This window comes from Athene cunicularia (assembly GCF_003259725.1).
Source record: "Athene cunicularia isolate RWA chromosome Z unlocalized genomic scaffold, athCun1 chrZ_part1, whole genome shotgun sequence".
Classification (NCBI taxonomy): Eukaryota; Metazoa; Chordata; class Aves; order Strigiformes; family Strigidae; genus Athene; species Athene cunicularia.
This window is the reverse complement of record NW_020799142.1, coordinates 11,424,951-11,432,279: the sequence shown is the minus strand read 5'-3', so window position 1 is coordinate 11,432,279 and position 7,329 is coordinate 11,424,951.

Genomic DNA, 7,329 nt, shown 5'->3' with positions numbered 1-7,329 from the left:
ATGCCTGTGCCCCGCCCCTCCCCCCGGACGTACAACGCGGCCGTTCGGGCGCCCCGCGCTGCATGCTGGGAAGGGCACGTGCGGGGCCGCGGCCGTGAGGGGGCGGGGCCGGGTCGGAAGCGGAGCCGGAGCGGCGGGAGCCTGGCGTGTCCGCGCTGTGTCTCCAGGGGACAGTTGAGGGACAAGGAACGCTGCTCTGGGCAGCTCCTGAAGCGGCGCCGGCTTTGCCTGCCGCGGCCTTGGCCTTGCAGTTAACTCCCGGTCAGCCCCGCGCGGCACACTGGCCTCAGCGGTATTGCACTGCAGCTCCCCTGCCTGCTCTCCAAGCCTGCGGCTAGTGCAAAGCAGGGCCTCTGCCCCCAGGCTGGCAGAAGGCTTTTTAGGAAGTCCATCCAGGCAACATGTCATCTCACAGGGAACTGATACCTAGAGGGGATTTGTTTCTATGGTTTTCTGCAGGGAAGGATGTGGTGCTTTGGAAGCTTGTTTAGTTGTTTGACTTAATTCTGATTAGAGATAGAACGTTCTGTGACACAACCTGGAGACAAGGGCATGCTCTGAAATAGCTGTCTTGGGCAATTGTGTACTTTCATAAGTGAACTGCACCAAGACATGGCTTTTTATGCTTAGCTTGGCCAAGCCTACTTGAGAATTGCTAGTGCCTACAGTGCTCTCCAAGGTTTACAAGTGTATTGCTGAACATGTAGGTTACAGTAAGCCAGGACAGACAACTCTCTGAAGTATGTCTGAATGATTAATCATCTGTGATTTCAAGGCCAAGGACTAGTTTCCTGGTGCCCTTTGAGATACTCCATTTCTTCTCTTGTATAAATAAATAAATAAAACCTTCTTACTATAACAATCCCAAAATAACTTGCATCAAAAATAAGATCAGTAGACAATATGCGTTGGCCCATCTGTGGTACTGTCCTGTTCCAAATTAAAGGACACAGGGGAAGCAAAGTATTTGCATTTGCCAGAGAAGCAAGAATGAGTCACAGCTTTATTCTAAGTTACTGTATTGACTAACATCCTGTCCATGGAGGTTGAAGTATTTAAGAAGGGCCTCTGGCAATCCAAACATTCTCTGTACATTAACAAAGCCACCTTGTATATGCAGGAGAAACAGGGTTATATCTGGAATGCCCAAAGTCACAGCTGTTAGGAGGAACTTACGGGTCAGCAGCCAGAAGAAGGACCATATGTATGTTCTAAAGCTAAGGGTGATCTATGCTGTACATCTTGGAGAGCAGCATTCTTTTCTATTACTGTAAATATAGGCATCACATCAAAGCACCTGTGATCTGGAACATTTGATTATATCCCATGTAGATGTGGCCAAGCAAGCAAGCAACGAATACATTGGTAGAGGAAATATATTTAACATCTTTGTCAGCAACAGGGACAGTGGAATCGAGTGCACCCTCAATAAGTTTGCCAATGACACCAAGCTGAGTGGTGTGGTCAACACACTGTAGGGAAGGGATGGCATCCAGAGGGACCTGGACAGGCTTGAGAGGTGGGCCTGTGCAAACCTCATGAAGTTCAACAAGGCCAAGTGCAAGGTCCTGCACATGGGTCAGGGCAATCCCAAGCACAAATACAGGCTGGGTAATAAATGCATTGAGAGCAGCCCTGTGAAGAACAACTTGGGGATATTGGTGGATGAAAAGCTGAATATGAGTCAGCACTGTGCACTCACAGCACAGAAAGCCAATTGCATCCTTGGCTGTACCAAGTAAAACATGTCCAGCAGGTCGAGGAAGATGATTCTGCCCCTCTACTCTGCTCTCATGAGGCCTCACCTGCAGTGCTGTGTCTCGCTCTGGGACCCCCAACATAAGAAGGACATGGACCTGCTCAAGCAGGTCCAGAGGAGGCCATGAAGATGGTCAGGGGACTGGAGCACCTTCCCTATGAGGACAAGCTGAGAGAGTTGGGGTTGTTCAGCCTGGAGAAGAGGAGGCTGCGGGGAGACCTTATAGCGGCCTTCCAGTATTGAGAGGGGGGCCTACAGGGAAGATGGGGAGGGACTGTTTATCAGGGAGTGTAGGCATAGGATGAGGGGAAATGGCTTTAAACTGAAAGATAGTCAATTTAGATAAGATGTAAAGAAGAGATTTCTCACTGTGAGGGTGGCAAAACAGGTTGTCCAGAGAAGTGAATGCCCCCTCCTTGAAAGTGTTCAAGGCCAGGTTGGAGGGGGCTTTGAGCAACCTGATCTAGTGGAAGGTGTCCCTGCCCATGGCAGGGGGGCTGGAACTGGATGATCTTTAAGATCCCTTTCAACACAAACCATTCTATGATTCTATGAAATACAGTCTCTTTCTGTTAAGTATTCAGAAACTGGTTTCAGGAGTTGTATGTAAGCAGCAATTCAATTTTGTCTTTAGTAATGCATGAAAGAAAAATTAAAACAATGAATATTGAACTATATATATACATATACACACACACATATATAGGTATCTCTCTCTCTCTCTCTCCAGGCTTAAGAGAATTAAACATAGATTCACAATTTCTCATTAGCCAAAGGATCAGAGTCTTAGTATTTCAGGTACATTACTGTAGAGGCTGAGGTCTTTGAAGCAGTATTAGCCTGGCTGTTCTCAGATAGCAGAGGGGCAAGCCACTATGATTTAAAATGGATAACATTTCGGAGCTGGCAGAAAACAAGTCTGAAAATCATTCAGCTACAATCAAGTTTCTGACAGCCCTCTTTTCATGCAGCAAAAAAGCTGTGCTATCAGCTCTGAATAGCTATTAGATTTTTCCAAAATAGTACCCTTACAGAAAAACCTGCAAGCAGATAGCAATTTTTCAAAATCACATTATCAAGGAGCACTGAGTAGCCTTCATAGTAATTTCTATACTGGGAGACATGCATAACATTTTATTCGTAAAAATATGAGGGACAGGCTTTTCAGATGTTGGTGAATTGTTCTTAAGGGTGGTTAAAGGAAGTACATCGCTGATTCCTACTGAATAAACCAGCAAAAAAATTAAAAATACATTCTTAAAGACCTAAATTGCATTCTGAGTAGGGATTGTGGTGGGGTGTACTCTTCATCACTTAAACAGAAGTAGGTTAGGTATCACCCAATCAGCCCGAGCTGTGGTTGATTCCCACACCTTAAAAAGGTGACAAGTTTGCAACAGCTGAAAGAACTACTGGGGAGTGTCTCAAGAAAACCCAAGCTATCTGGAGAGAAGGAAACTGCTGCCTTGCTGCTGATGAGGACATGGCCCTTCAGCACATAAGGATCCCTTTGCTATCGTGAAAACTGCACACAGGAGGGGCCTAGTTAACCTTACCAACAGGGCTGTCAGAAGTAGCAGTTACTCAGCTGAAAAGCGGATTACTACATTTTATAGAGCCAAAATTTTCTGAGAGCCACAAGTATCCTGTTGCTAGTGAGCTGAAATGTAAGGTTAGGAACTCAATTGATGTCCTATCTTCTTTTTTTAAGAATTGGGTCAAGCACCAGCACTTTTAAGTCAAAGAGTCTTTGAGTCTTTGCTGTCCCTGGGTGGTCTCCAAGCAGCAATATTTAATAAGATCTTGAATTAGCAAGCCAGTGAAGAGGAGACTTTTGGACTTCCAGGAGTAACTCTGTGCTTTTTCTGCTTTGCAGTATCATTTTCCTGAGCCTGTATCTGCTAGTTCTCAGACATGATCTCAGTTCAGGCTGGTGTTGGGAGAACAAGGAAACTACAGAATCCAAATTCAGCACAAAAGGCAGCCTGCCTAGGCAGATCTGTACATCATAAATGCAGAAATGGGCTGGTGGTGGGATGAAACCCTATGGAACTGCACATACATACTTATTCACACATGTGTGAGTTGGATTAATAATTGTCAGGCATAAAACATTAGGTCCTATATGGATCAAATAACCCAAACCACTGCAAAGTGATCTCACCCAGTGCTGCCTAAGTTGTCTTCTGCATGCTGATTTTGTGAACAAGAACATAAGTACTCTGTATAGACATTCCTGCACCTAGTCTGTGACTCCTACAGCATGATGCAGGCTGAACTGAAATTATACACTTCTGGGTCTGAATCTTTGAACACCTTTGATAAAGTAGCTTTAGTACAAAGCAGTTTTGAGGAAACCAGTTCTCATCTGGGAAGCCTGATTTAAAGTGTGATTAATTGCAAATGACTGTTGTTGCAAGATGCTTTCTGTCCAAATACAAGACTATTGTATTCTCAGTTAACCAGATGTGCAATTTCTTACAGTAGTTGAGATGAAGGGGGAAGAATATTCAGTAGCATGCTTCGAAGTACCATAGCATTGGGAGTATTTTTAAGTGTCCTGAAACTGCTGTTAAATATCATGCTTAACACAGCAATGCTGGACAAGCACTTTTAATATGCGTATTCAGTATGATTAAAGCCAGATAACAAAGTCTGTTTGTTGTTAGTGGGAATCTTTTTTCTGGCAAATGTTTTAAGAGTGATTTTGAGAGTCTGTGTGAAGTGAGACAAGAAGCTGGCTGCGTGAATGCACTGTTGACTTTGTGACAATTTAGTAGCAATGAAACATCCACCCAAAAGCATACTTTCTAATAATAGTTGTGATAAATGAAATGTTAAGAAATTTGGTACATAACTAGTAAGATGGATGTAGCAGGCCTAAGAGTTGTCTGTTTAAGCTAAGGAGTTTCTGAGCTGTAGATAACGAAGAAAGAAACTTGCATAAACATAAAAGCCCCAAGGACAGAAGATGTGGAACCATGGTGACAGAAGATAATGTGCATTGTATGACTCAGAGGATTAGGCCCAGGCCCTGGCAACAGAAGGTAACGGACATCACACTCGAGATAAGGTGGTCAAGGAAAGATTTAGTCAGAGGAGTCTGGCTTTAGGGGCTGGCGATTTCAAAATTGGGGAAAAGGTGACGAGGAAGACTACTGGCCTTCCTCCTGAAGACCCCCGAAGACCCCCACCTGGAGGCAATGCACAGGCGCAAGAGTGACATGATTGTTTTAAAACTGCTGATAAAGTTTTTTGGACTAACCACGCCTTAATAGTAAATATGTATGTTGGTGTTGTGCAATCCTATGAATATGTATAAGGTACCTGCATTTAGGTGGTAAATCTAAGGGGCTTGGTGTGCACGCTTGTGGAAGAGCCATCCCCCGTGCACCCAGCGCTGCAATAAAGAATGCCTGCTTTCTAAAGCTCTGATTCTGAGTCTTAGAGAGTTTTTCTTCAACCGGCTTTCTGGTATCAGTTGTAACTGCACTTGAAATTCTGGAAGCTTTGATATTAGAGATTTGGGGTAGTTTCCAAGGACAAGGAATTGCGTTGTACAGCATAACCATTATAGCTGCAGTGCATGTGATAGTCCATCCATTTTATGGAGGAAACTGTATACTTTGGATATTTATGCTGGCTTTAAACAGAAGAATTTTCTGCAACCAAATATTATTGCAGTTGTAAAAAAGATGGAGTTATTACTGTGTGGTAAGATTTACAAATGTGTGATAAACTGAATGTGTAATGTAATTTCTAGTTTATTGCTAAGAGGACATAGTAGTTTAAATATACATCAGTCTTTCCTTGAAATGAATCATTCACAAAATTAATCTCCCTTTTAGCCAAACAAGTACACTGGCAAAGTTATTTTGTCTGTGAAAGTGAAGGCAGAATGAACTTAATGGAGTAAAAATTGTGTTGGTAATACTTGAGAATGTTTCTTTGATACAAAACTCTAAGTTTCCAATCTAAACTTGTCATTGTAGTGGGAAAATTTTAAGTTTAACTAACAAGAATTTTACTAAATTTCATGAAAGTTATCAGTAGTCTCTGTGATAGATAGAAAACAGCACAAAAAAAGAGGCAATTGGAGCAGTCCTGTTTTGCAGACTGGATGATTTGGGAGTGGTGGTGCTTGCATCTCTCTTTACAAAGTGGTTTACAAAGCAATTTGTCAACTTTTTTGTTTACAGAAACCATATTCTTGTGTGCTCCACCCACACACATGGGGATGGGCAAAATGAATCTGATAACAGAATAATTTTTAGCTCTGAGAAATATAATGTTTTTTAAACGGATTTTGATTTTTGTCTTAAGTGCAAAAATGCAATAAATATTTCTAATGTAAAAAACACCCACTTTTTGTCATGTTTAATATCTCATAATTAAACAAAGATAATTCTGTCAAACAGGTCCCCAAAAATCGTATTTTCTTTGAGGATGAGTGAAAAAGTCCAGTCATAATGTTTTGAGATTCCTCAAAATATTTATCTATAAACTAAATGCCTATTTGGCTCTAAATACAGTGTACTGAGCTATACAACATTATCAAGACTCTAGTGGTGCATTGGAAGATATTATTCAAGGAAAGAGGAAGCAATATGTTTAGCCACATCTACAGTTCAACTCAATCAGGAACATTTGTAAGTAGGCAGGAAAGCCACAAACCACAGAAGATGTGTCAAGTTATAACAGATGAAATATCTAAAAAAAAGAAATTATAGTTCCTGTGGTAGTGAATACACTCTTCCTTCTGATTAATCAGTGGAACATATGACAAGAAAACAATTCAGATGTTTTTAAGTAGTCTTAGAGGTTTCATCCTCTCTATCCCTGATACACTGATGGAGAGATCAATAGCCTGACAGTCTTGGTATGTCTGCAAGATCACACCAGGCCTATACTAAAATAATTTTTATGGAAAAAGATTTATCTGAAGAAATCTGGATTACCTTTTAGGTGAAAAGAGTAGGCTGAACACCACTTAGCTTTCAACTACTGTATTTGGTTTATGGGCTTTTGTTAGTAGGAAGGCTACAGGGGTGAACTCTGTGAGAAGATGCCAGAAGCTTCCCCCATGTTCAACAAAGCCAATGCCATCTGGTTCCAAGAGAGACCTACTGCTGGCTAAGGCCAAGCACATCAGTGACAGTGGTAATGCCTCTGGGATAACATATTTAAAAAAGGATAAAAACTTCTGTACAACGGCAGCTGGAAGAGAGGAGTGAGAATATGGTAAAGAAACAACTCTGCAGACACCAAGGTCAGTGAAGAAGGAGGGTGAGGAGTTGCTCCAGGCACCAGAGCAGAGATTCCCCTGCAGCCCCCGGTGCAGCCCCCGGTGAGGCAGGCTGTGCCCCTGCAGCCCGTGGAGGTCCACGGTGGAGCAGATCTCCACCTGCAGCCCCTGGAGGAGCCTATGCCGGAGCAGGCGGATGTGCCCGAAGGAGGCTGTGACCCTGTGGAGAGGCCATGCTGGAGCAGGCTCCTGGCAGGACCTGTGGACCCATGGAGAGAGGGGCCCATGCTGGAGCAGGTTTGCTGACAGGACTTGTGACCCCACG